Below are 11,933 nucleotides of genomic sequence, written 5' to 3' on the forward strand. Positions count from 1 at the left end.
CACCTTTTTGGAGAGGTGATAGAGGAGCTTACAAGAGCGTACCAATGGGAGAGGTTAGGAGATCATGGGGCGGTCGAGAAGGCACTCAGAACAGGGAAGGAGAAAGAGTGCAGCACACCTGCGTATGCACTCTAAGAAAAGTTTACACCCTTTGCAGTGCCCCTTCTGCCACACAACGATAATCGTCATCTGCCTTTAACCCTGCGAGCCCGGCACTTTCCAGTATCGAACGGCATGCGCGTTATCAGCATGATAGCATTCCCAACAGGAAAGTAGCGGGCGCAGCGTTTTCAAGAAAAGAAACGCATCAAGGCAGATGACGATTATCTTTGTGTGGCAGAAGGGGCACTCCAAAGGGTGTAAACCTTTCTATAGAGTGTGGGTGCTCGAAAGAGGAAAAGTCACAGCTCTGTATCTCTCCCTCCTTCCAGCTCTCTTTCCTACTCGAGTAAGGGAGAGGGCGGCGGTGCTGCAGCGCCATCGCCTCTACTTTCGAGGCATCCTAGTCACGCAACACTTACATAAAACCTAGAGAAGGGAAACGGTACCTTCACCAGTGCAAGGGAAATAAGAGTAGCGGCGGCGTTGGGAACTCAAGTATACGACCGAGAGAATGCGTGGGCAAAATCAAAGCTAATATCATCATCATTAGGCAGTGAGGAATATGGCCGCTGCGGTAGCGGCTGGTGGGGCTGGTCGCGCTGCTCGCTCGCTGGTCTTGGGCGTTCTGTTACCGCTGTCGGTGCGGTAATCATATATACGTTACTCTAACATCACTACAGATGTCTTTATTATATCGCCAGGTGACCGAGAGGCATAGGCGCATCTACAGGGCGGCAGGGTGTGGGGGAGCAGGCCATTTGCCACCCCCCCACCACTTTTCAAAAGTCGTGAATATGGCGCCTGGAGTTCCGACCATGATCACTAGAGTACAGAAAGTCGCTTAAAGCCCTAATAATGGGGGTCTGGCCTTGTCCACCAGCTGCTTGCAGAGCAGTGGCGTACCTACTGTTTTTCGAGGGAGTGGTATATATCGGAAAGTGATCTTCACAGTATGTGCCACCTGGGATCGCTCTGCCACCGCTACTATTCCGCATTTATCCCCACGCTCACAACGGCAGCACAACCCTACATATAATTTCCTCTTTGACTTATGCGGCACGTGTTAGTTTTTCGTGTGCTTTACCACAAAGCCCGACACGGAGCGCTCCTTGCAAAGGGAGCGGAGGTTATGTTAGCGGCATCTACCTAACCTCCGTACCACGCGCCTCCATCCGGGTGGGAGGGAGGTTAGGTAGATGCTGCTTTAGCGGCTACAGGCCCATAAAGAATGACCCGTTCTTTTGTTTATTGTGTTAAAGGGTCCCCCACCAGGCCCGATAGCAAATTTTGGCTATACGCTGGAAGTTGTTACGTGTCCTCTAGGGAGCGTTCAGGCGCAAAATTTTTTCAAATCGGCTCATTAATAGCCGAGATCATGGAGGAAGGAAACTGCGGAGGGGCCCTGACGCCATTCTTTGCGAAGCTAAGGGAAGCCGGAAGTTGGCGTTGCTCACGACATTGCTCCACTATCATATCGGGCCAGCTCTCCTCTCTTATGGCCAGCTCTCCGCTCCTGTTTACATTTCCCACGAAACCACGCCGCGCTGCGCGCAACGGGGTTGCTCGGACGCGCGCGCTCCACAGCAATACCAGTGGGCGGAAACTCAAAAATTGGCCCAAAAATTGGCCCAAAATACAAAAATTGGCCCGAGCATCTGCTTCTACGCAATGCACGGTTGCTTGACTACCACGTGATGACGCTCTGCCAATAGAAGCGCTAGCGACGTCATAAACCGACGCGCAACTCTGCTACCTGTGGTAGCATATACAGTAACTCTAGGTGGCAGAGGTAATTGGCACCATCTCTGTATTGGGCGAACCCGAAAATCTGTTTCCGTTGCATGGCCTCGTAGATCGACGCGCGCACGCGCGCCGATCCAGGTGGCCGAGCCCTTCCCTCTCCATCCTCTCCAATCGCACTCCCTCGTTACTCCCTCGCAACTCCCTCACCTTCGACTGTCTCCGCGCGCACGCCGTGCGGCCGCGCCGGCCCGGCGGCAGCTCAGCCCGCCGCATGACGTTTCATGCTTCGTTATCTGCTGTTATCGCGAAGCGTGCGCTGCTGTGCGTTGACCGGCGTGGGTTGTTTCGTCAGTTTCGTGGTCCTCGGTACCTGTGTGCTTGTGCTCCGCGATGGTTCACCCGTTTCACGACTCGTACCGCTCGTGCATCGTGCAGTGGTGCACAAATACCTGAAAAACAAGCCCAGCAAAGTTGTTCCGGGTGCTTAAAGACAACAGGTGAGCGCTCAGACCCAAGGACATCAGAAGGCGCATGTACAGGCTCGTCCACTGGTGAACACGGCTGACTGTGGCCCTGTGGCCGCGTTGGCCGCGCTCCGCGGGGCGCCATTGCGTCCGGCGCGGCGGCGCATCGAAGCGAAGCGGCGCAGGCGCACACGGACCTCGAGGAGGAGCTTCGCGTCGTCTGCTGGATGGATGTTATGAGCGTCCCCTTTGGTGCGTGGCGGTGGGTTGCGCCACCAAGCTCTTGCTACTATACTGCCTAATATTCTACCTAGGTTAAACAATGAAAAAAGGCACATAAAAAACACTATGAACTACCGCGCCCAAATTTTCTTATCCCCTATTGCGAAATGTGCTTTTGTACGTCTCCGTCTTTTGTCGTTTCCCTACTTTTCTTCCACCAATCCTCCAGTCGCCTCTTACTAATGTCTATTGCGGACATGTTTGCTTTACCACTGCTGCCTCTGAACCCAAAGGCTTCAAGGAGGCCAGTGGTGCCTAAATCGACCGCTGGGTAGACGTCTTCACATTCTAATAAGACATGCTCCGTAGTTTCCCTAGCTTTACCACAGCAAGCACATGCTTCTTCTTCCTTCTTATATCTCGCTTTATAGGTACGTGTTCTAAGGCATCCTGATCTCGCTTCGAAAAGTAATGAGCTTCCCTTTGAGTTATCATAAATGGTTCCTTTCCTGATTTCGTTTTTTTCCTCCTAAGTAGTTACTCATGGCAGGTTTCTTTTCCATTGCCGCCACCCATGAGATTAATTCAGCTTCTCTGACTTTCCGCTTGACCTTTGTTGTTGTGTTGTCCACCCTACAGGCCGCATACTTGCTGGTAAGCTTCCTAGTTCTTTTCCTCCACTGTGAATCAATGTTTTTCCTGTACAGATACCTGAACACTCTCCCAGCCCATTTACTTTCTTCCATATTCCTAGCCGTTCTTCATATTCAATTTTACTGCGAGCTTCCCTCACTTCAAAACTAGTCCAGCCCATATCACCCTGCACAGCTTCATTTGTAGTCTTCCCGTGAGCGCCCAATGCGAGACGACCCACTGACCGTTGGTTCCCGTCGAGTCCTGATTGTACCCCTGATTTATAGCAAACAACTGCATTTCCAAAAGCAAGTCCTGGAACCATTACACCTTTCCACATACCTCGGAGGACCTCGTACCTATTGTATCCCCATAGCGCTCTGTGCTTCATTATGGCTGCATTTCTCTTCCCCTTTACTGTTATGGTTTTTTCCTGTGTTTCCATATATCCATTGCCTTCGTTTATCCATATACCAAGGCATTTATATTCTGTTACCCGAGGTATTTCTTGGCCCTGTATCTCCACTGTTCACTCTGTTCACTGTTTTCATTGAATACCATAACACCTGATTTTCTAACACTAATCTTCAAACCTAAATCGTTGCCTTCCTGTCCACAGATATTAGCCAGACGTTGCAAATCACTTTGCTTGTTAGCTAGCAACACAATGTCGTCCGCATAAAATAAACCTGGGAGCTGCTGCTCTATTACTGTACCCGCCTGTTTGTATGAGAGATTAAACCCGATATTACTTCCTTCTAGCGCCCTCTCCATCCTCACCATGTACATCATAAACAACAGTGGGGATAAAGGGCACCCCTGCCTCAGCCCTTGTTGATATTAACTTTCTCCTCGTTCCTCGATCCCTTCCCATTCAGCGCAAACGGTATTTTCTAGGTAAATCTCTCTCAAAAGCTGTATACAATCGTTACCTAAGCCTTCCCCTTCCAGGATATCCCACAACATGTTGTCACGAAATGTTGTTACAGGAGCCTACGTTGTCGTAGGCTCCTGTAATGTCTAAAAAGGCCACATACAACGGCCTTCTTTCTGCTTTTGATATTTCAATACACTGAGTAAGAACAAACAAGTTGTCATCCAAACGCCTACCTATTCTGAAGCCATTCTGAAGCTCTCCCAAAATGCCATTATTCTCTGTCCATGTTTGAAGCTTTAATTTGATTGCCTGCATTGCTAGCCTGAATATTACCGATGTAATGGTCAACGGTCCATACGAGTGAATTCTGTCTTTCTCCCCCTTTCCTTTATAAATCAAATTCATTCTACTTTGTCGCCAACTGTCTGGTATTCGTCTATCTTTTAAAGTTCTTTCCACTGCTTTCACCAGAGGTTCCTTACTTTTTGGTCCTAGTTCATTTATCAGCCTAATGGGAACCTCGTCTAGCGCTGTGGCTGTACGCTTAGGAATTTTCCTTTCCGCTTTCTTCCAGTTTAAATTTGTTAGCACCAGCTGCTTTTCCCCTTGGGTCTCTTTCATGCTCTTTTTTTCAACAAGTATAACCTCGTCATTGCCTTGGAAAGATTCGGCTGTTGCTTTTCGGATGTAGTTTATTGCCGCTTCTCCTTCGAGTCTGTTTTCATCTTCGTCTAGGATATGTTGTTGTATTGTTGTTGACTTCCTGACTAATAATTTTATGTGGTTCCATAATATTCTAGGTGCGGCCTTCTGTTTCTCACGTATTTCTGACAACCAACGTTCACTTTCACCTTTTAACTTTGCTTGCACCAATATTTGAACCATATACTTTTTCTACCGGTATATTTCCCATTTACTAGTTACTTCATCCTGTGGCAACTGCGCCTTCTTTGCCTGCCTGTGCTCTCGAGATGCTTTCTGTCGTTCGGCAATCGCTTCTCGTATCTCCTTGTTCCACCAGCTTTTCGGATTCTTTTTTCCTTTCCAACGAACATGTTGGTTCTCTTTCCGTATTTCTATCTTTATTACACTTATAAGCTCACCACATTCCCACTCTTTACTTGGCCATTTGCCAAGTTCTTCCTCAACTCTAGCGACTATATTTGCTATTTGTTCAGTGTTCAAATTTGGACTGGCCATTTTGCTCTCCTTGCTCACTTTCCCAACTACATATCCCATTTTCAATATGATGCGTTTATGGTCACTCCCTATGCTGTTAAGCCCTTCCTCATCGATGACCATTTCTCTCAACTTATCATGAATTCCTTCTGTCATCAGGCAGTAATCAATGGTCGATTGCCGGTTTCCCACTTCCCACGTGATCTGTCCTTCACACTTAGGCGCTGTATTCACGATCACAATGTTATTTTGCCCACAAAGGTCCAGCATTGACTTCCCGTCATTGTCGGTATAGCCATCTAAATCCTGTATGTGGGCATTCATGTCACCTAATAGGACAATTTCAGCACCACTCCCGAATCCCTTAATATCAGCGCTTATGCATTCCACTAACTCTTTATTCTTCTCCGTGCAATTTTTTTCCGGTCCACAAATACGTAACGACCAGCCAAGTTTCTTTCCCACTCATTGTACCTGATAACCAAAGATGCTCTTGACATTATGAATTTACTCTTTTCCATTTGGCTCCCTGATGGATGAGCATTCCGACTTCCCCTCCCTTTCTTTCCGACCTAGTTCTGTTGCACCCTTCCGAAACATAATTGTCAATACCTGGTGGCTCTTCTGAGTCTCTAAGGTGCGTATCTGTAACCGCATACACCCCTATTTGTTCTTTGTGTAACTGCTCCACAATCTCTGCCCACTTTTCCTTTCTTCTGCCGCCCTGCATGTTTATGTAACCTATTGCATGGCGAGCACTTTTTCTTGTTTTCCTCCTTTTTCTATTATCGACGGCGATGCTCATCTGATGTTCGCCTAGGGGACCTTCTTCATTACTATCTACTCTGACCTCCTGAGCGCCCGCGGGCCCCTAAAAAAGCAACAGCGCGACCACCAAGTCGCCAGCCCACTTCTCGTGCTAACCTGTAATTGAAGTGGATCCCGTCTCGTTTAAAACCACCGCAACTTCTCACTTCCCTGTTTACTTCGACAACCTCGAAGCCTTTCTCTCGGCTCATTTTCCATATTGCCTCATTAGCAGCCACGGCGGCTCTTTCTACGTGGCTCGGCCTCCGAAACGAGGCGCGTGGCACGCCGCTGCCTGCGAACGCTCATCATCCGCCTATGTTTCTTTTTTTTTTTTTCACGGCACGACGGCGTGTGCACCCTGCCCTAGCAGAGTAGCCGCGAAACGTATTGGAAGGGCCGTGCGCGCGGTCTAATCTCGGAGGCAAGTCCCCTGTAAAAAAAAAAAATGATAATAAAGGGGAAGCGCATGGACGTGCAACATGCTGCAAACACTTGTGCTTTCTACCGCGTTGAAACTCCGCCGGTAGCCTATATACATTGGTGCGGTGCCGATAAGATGCATAATGTACGACTGCAACTCCACGTTTAAAGCAGAAAGCGGCCAGGGCTTCGTCTGGACTGTGCCGTGAACGCCGCCTTCATTTCTGCTATTCCAGCTCACTTCCGTGGCCCTCTGCCTCTGCGATCCTTCACAGCTGACTTATGGGCACAACTCACACTCAGTAGCTCGTCCATTGGTGCCCTAACTGCCACTCCCACAAGGCAGGGAAGTATGTAGTGGCCGATGCTGGGCGGTGGCTCAATATGAAGACGAAGAAGTACGGTGGTGCAGAATGAGCATCGCAAAGATGCAGTAAAACTCATTCAACGCCTATTCTCCATTCTGGTCGTAGCCAAGTCCTCGCCCCGGCATAGCTACAGAGCTGTCCCATCATCGGGGACAAGCATACCAGACCGCTCTGAATGGCATCACACGACGACCAAGTAGCACCACAAGAAAGAAAAATTAACATTTTGCTTGCCTTCGCTAAGGAGGCAGGCATCCTTCCCTTTATCTGATTTCCCCCTCTCCCTTCTAGGCCGCAAGCGCTCACTTCAAACTAGAGGTGTCAATAACAACCACCTTAGGCAAAGCATGCTGCACACCTTGTTTCACTATTAGACTTGTGGGCAGCATCACAATTCCATCCCCCTAACTGTTAAACATTTTTTGCCATTGCCATAAGTGACACATACTTCTGATTAATTGTATGTTAAACAGGCAAGGAGTTTACACAAATTTGTACTATTCAAATGAACCTACTGCGAAATGCTGCCTCTCCGCAAAATTGTGCACAAACATGCCAGCAGTTTAGCCAGAAATGTTGTATACACCTAGCACTCCTACATTTGCTATTAAAGAACAGTTACTCGCATCTTTGTGCATTTTGCTCATAGTATGTATATTATTAAAAAGGTGTAAAGTTGAGCTTGTTGGTACTGATTCAGGGCAGAAAAACAGTGTGAGAATAACAGGACTGCACTTGTCCGGTCTTTTCTTTCTTTTCTCATTATTCTTACACTGTGTTTTCTGTATCTATACCATTTAAATATAGTTAAGGACACTGCACAGGGCAATAATTTTTCTTGTTAACAGTTTTAATTATGAATGGCATTTGTACAAGACAGTGAAATTGTATGATGAGGATGAACATGTTGCACATATTGTGAGACATTCCAATTTAGCAATCATCCCTAGAAACTAGTGATGGCCCAGCAACCGTAAATAGACAAAAAGGAGATCTAAATATGATTAAAATCACTGTGCTTTCAGTGAAGGAACACACTGCAACTGAGATTTCCTCATTATGAAATTGTCATGGTTTAGCAAAGTACTCCCCATCACAACCATAATCAATGACATGCTTAGATGGGTTGCTACATCCGATAGTATAATCAGTACCTGAGGGCTTCCTGCCATATAACGTAGAGGTACATCCTCGAGGATCATCCATAGGGTAAGCTCGGGCTCCCATTTATTTGACGCTTCTGATACAAAGATGCCAGTGCTTTCCTGGCTTTGTCGTCTGTTTTAATGCTGCCATGTGACTGTGTGAAGTCGTCCATATGGTGCTGCACTGACTGAATACTCCTTGGTAAGCACCTTAGTTCATTGTTCTAAAACCTTGCAACAGCTGGAATTCATGCTACGAGTTTAACCTGCATAAGGGCCTATGATCGATGGAAATACGCAGTGGCTCGTCATTTTAGGGCAGCCCTTGTAAACCGTTGTTGAGCAGGAACATTTAGGTTGCCCTCCTTTCAGTTTTCAGAAAACACTACTTATACTCGCCCACAAGTTTATGCAGCAATGAAGGGAAAGCTACCGAGGCAAAGCATGCACAAGAGAGCGTGCTCTTGAAAAGAGTCCCACATTTACATCCGAGTTAGTTTAAGCTGAAGAGAAAATATATACAGCTCATTAACAACAGCAAAATAAGACAAGATACACCACCGAATGCTGAAGTTAATTTTGCGTCTTTTCTCTTCCACATATGGACAATTGCAAAACCGTCGCATACGAGAGCTGCATAGATTCCCAGCGTCTGTTTCTAGAAAACAAAAATGCTGCCAGACTACGTGCCGCGGGAACACATGTGCAGAAGCTCCGCCCCCATAGATTTCCCTTCATTGCCACAGAGAGTTGTACATCAGTACAGTAACCATTTTCAAATGCGATGCATAGGAATGTGTGCAGCATGCTGAAGAAATGCACTCATTGCTCTATGTCATAATGGGGAACTTGTACGATTCCATAGTTGCATTAAGTTTTCCACTAATACGAAGCTCAGCCCACACTTGCAAACTACATCACAAACAGCATTGTACATGGCAGCACTTTCGCAGAGCAAAATAATAGCTTGCAGCATGCCAAGTGGCTCACAACTATGCCCACTGTTTACACAAGAGGCAACAATTCAGCTTCGAGACATGCCAATAAGTTGCAGACATTTCTCCTCAAATGTGCACTCATTATCATGCATTATCATCTACCTCACCCATCACCATTATTTTCCCTTCCTATTGAGAGGCAGCTGGTGCTCGGAAACTTGTCATCACAAGTACCTGAATGAACCTGATCAGCTGTGAAGACGCTGCTGTAACTACTGCTGTGCCCTGTGAAAGCAACCTGGTTGTCCGTCTCTTCTTTGATAATTACATTCACATAGCCGCCGTTCCCTTCAAAACTCTATTGAATGACTACCTCTTGACTGACAGCATTAATGGTAGGAGCAGCCTCTGAATAAGCCAACCTGATTTCCTGCTTCTTTAATAAATTAGAACTGCATAGCCGATGGTCCCTGCAAAACCATCTCAATTGGTTGCCTCTTTGCCATAAGGGTTAGTATCCCATACATCCTCTAACAAATCGTGGTTTAATGTCACTACATTCACAATTGTGTTTGCATAATCAGTGTTCTCTACCAAACCATCTTGAATGGCTGCTTCCTCACTAAAAGCCCTCATGTCCAGTGCATCCTCCGAGAAACCAGCCTGGTTGACTTTCATAACTGCGTTTGCATTGCTGGTGTTCTCTGTGAAACCATCTTGAATAGTTGACTCTTCACTAAAATCATGTCTGGAGCATCCTTTGAGAAATCAACTTGGCTGCCTACCTCTTCTTTGATGATTATGTTTGCATAGTCAGTGTTCCCTGCAAGACCATCTTGGCTGGTTACTTCTTTACTAAAAGCATCGACGTCCATTAGATCCTTTGAGAAACCAACCTGGCTGCCCGCCTTTTCAAAAGCAATGACATTTCTGGCATCCCCCCAACATCCAGCCTTATCTTGTGTATCTTCTTTGACAACAATGCTACTAAAGCTGGTGCTCACTACAAAATCAACCAGATGATGTGTCTCTTCTGTGACAATATTATCAGCTCTTCCGAAGTCTTCTGCAAAGTCGGCTTGATTACCTGCCTCTTCTTTGACACTGATGTTTGAAAAAATTCTGTTCTCTCCACAGCAATTACGTGTCTCTTGCGTGACAGTGTTGTTGGAATCACTTAAATATTCTGCAAAATTAACACACTCATCGCTTACTTTTTTGAAAATGCTGCTGGCATCATTGCTGCAGCTTGCGAAATCAACCTCTTCTTTGATCAAGATGCTACAGCATTTGGTGCTTTTCACAGCATCAGCCAGATAGTTTGCATCTTCCTCAAGGATCCTTTTAGCACTACTGGTGTTTGCTGCAGACACACCTTCACTATCTGACTTTTCTGCAGCAACACTCCTCTTCCGCACCACTGATGGCACTGGCTCATGGCACAGAGCTTCCAGCCTCACTCGTTTGGCTCTGTTATTGTTACTGCAAGGCGAAACATTGTGAGACATACGTTTCTTTTCTGCACCGCAATTACGTGCCTCTTGCGTGACAATCTTGTCGGCACCGCTGACATTTTCTGCAAAATTCTGAGAAGGAGCAGGAAAAATGCAGGGCACAGCATCTGGAAGCAATGCAGGTTTCTTTAGATGACCTAAAAGCACTTCACCTCCGAGCTCGCCAAAAAACTTATTACGTACCATCATGTGGCTTGCAAAATGTTTTTCGCACACGTAATCTCTTGATGTCAGCGGCCGCTGCGTTCCGGGAATTGCCTCAGCCCACTCTTGAAAGCGCCGTGGATCTCTCGGCACGCTGAAGATTGTTACTTTTTCTTTGCAATACCTATAGTTGTAGCTACTATTGCAGTTGGGAACAAAACACACGCGCATCTTGAGAAGCACAAGTGATGAGTCTGGCACGTCGAGTGCGAGTGTTGTTAGAGGTGAGGTTTCAGGTTACAACGGCACGCCGTGGTCAAGTCATCGCGGACATAGCAACACTTCCTTTCTCAAAGCTTCAACAACGGCCAGATGCTGCATTGAAGTTGCACTCTGCGTACCTACACTTCACCGAGACACGCCAGGACGGCAGCAAAAGATTACAACACCTTCGGATTCGCACAGAACTAGTGTCGAAATGGGTTGTTTCCTGGCGGGTTCGCTTCTGAGGCTCACGGACGCGGCACGGCTTGATTAATGACGCACACAAGTACCTGCATCACGGCTTAGTAGCCAGTCACACTGGTGAATACGTTCGCTGGAAATGGAACGAATCTGCGATTCCCACCGTTTGGTACGCTAACGGAAGCTTAAATCTGCACGGTCGGCGTCGCATATCCGGGCAGCACAGTTGTCGCTCGCTGTCGTGAGATCAAAACTGCGCCAAAATCTTGTTTGCTGCCTGCAACTTGCGCTCCTGAAATCCCCGCTGACGCAACCTAACGCCGTCGAAGCTCAAGAGCACGGGCACGACTTCCGCAGCGTCCTCGATACGAAATCCTCGCTCATCGTGCGCGAGCGCGAGTGTGGTCATGTGTGGTGGCGGCAGCATAGACATAGAGGCAGACTAGATGGCAGCAGCCCACCGGTGAGCGCTGTGGGGCCAAATCCAGTTGCTGCGTTATTTGCAAAATGGTAATGTTTGTTCGGTAACTACTTGGTACAGTCACAGAATAAAGAAACAACTGTACAGTACCAATGCATTGACAGTACAGACCAGCAAGGGGGAATGCGCTATTTCCAGCTCACCTATCATCATCGACAGCATGCATTTTATTCATGATTTTATCGTTATTATTTTTGCGCGGGCTTTATGATTGCGTCACTATTGTGCTTCGCAGCTGGGCCGGTATTTTGTAGCGATGCCTTTTCCGATTCTATGCTTTTTCACGCTTTTCGCGCTTGGCCAGTGGTCAGAGCGACGGTCTGCCCGCGTTATCAACGGGATCGGACGGCCGTGTGTAGTGGATGATAATTAAGAATAGCATAGAATAAGCCAAAAGGCATCGCTACAAAATAGCGGCCCTGGCTGTA

General features: G+C 47.2%; 1 long non-coding RNA gene across 1 annotated transcript; it reads right to left on the reverse strand.

Moving 5' to 3' along the window:
- Nucleotides 1-7,650: 7,650 nt before the first annotated feature.
- LOC135908677 (uncharacterized) lies at nucleotides 7,651-11,612 on the reverse strand. The gene is made up of 2 exons (XR_010566387.1): nucleotides 10,599-11,612; nucleotides 7,651-10,522 (listed from the first exon to the last, which is right to left on the reverse strand). It is a non-coding gene; the product is annotated as an uncharacterized lncRNA (long non-coding RNA).
- Nucleotides 11,613-11,933: the final 321 nt, after the last annotated feature.

Source organism: Dermacentor albipictus, chromosome 3, assembly GCF_038994185.2.
Source record: "Dermacentor albipictus isolate Rhodes 1998 colony chromosome 3, USDA_Dalb.pri_finalv2, whole genome shotgun sequence".
NCBI lineage: Eukaryota > Metazoa > Arthropoda > Arachnida > Ixodida > Ixodidae > Dermacentor > Dermacentor albipictus.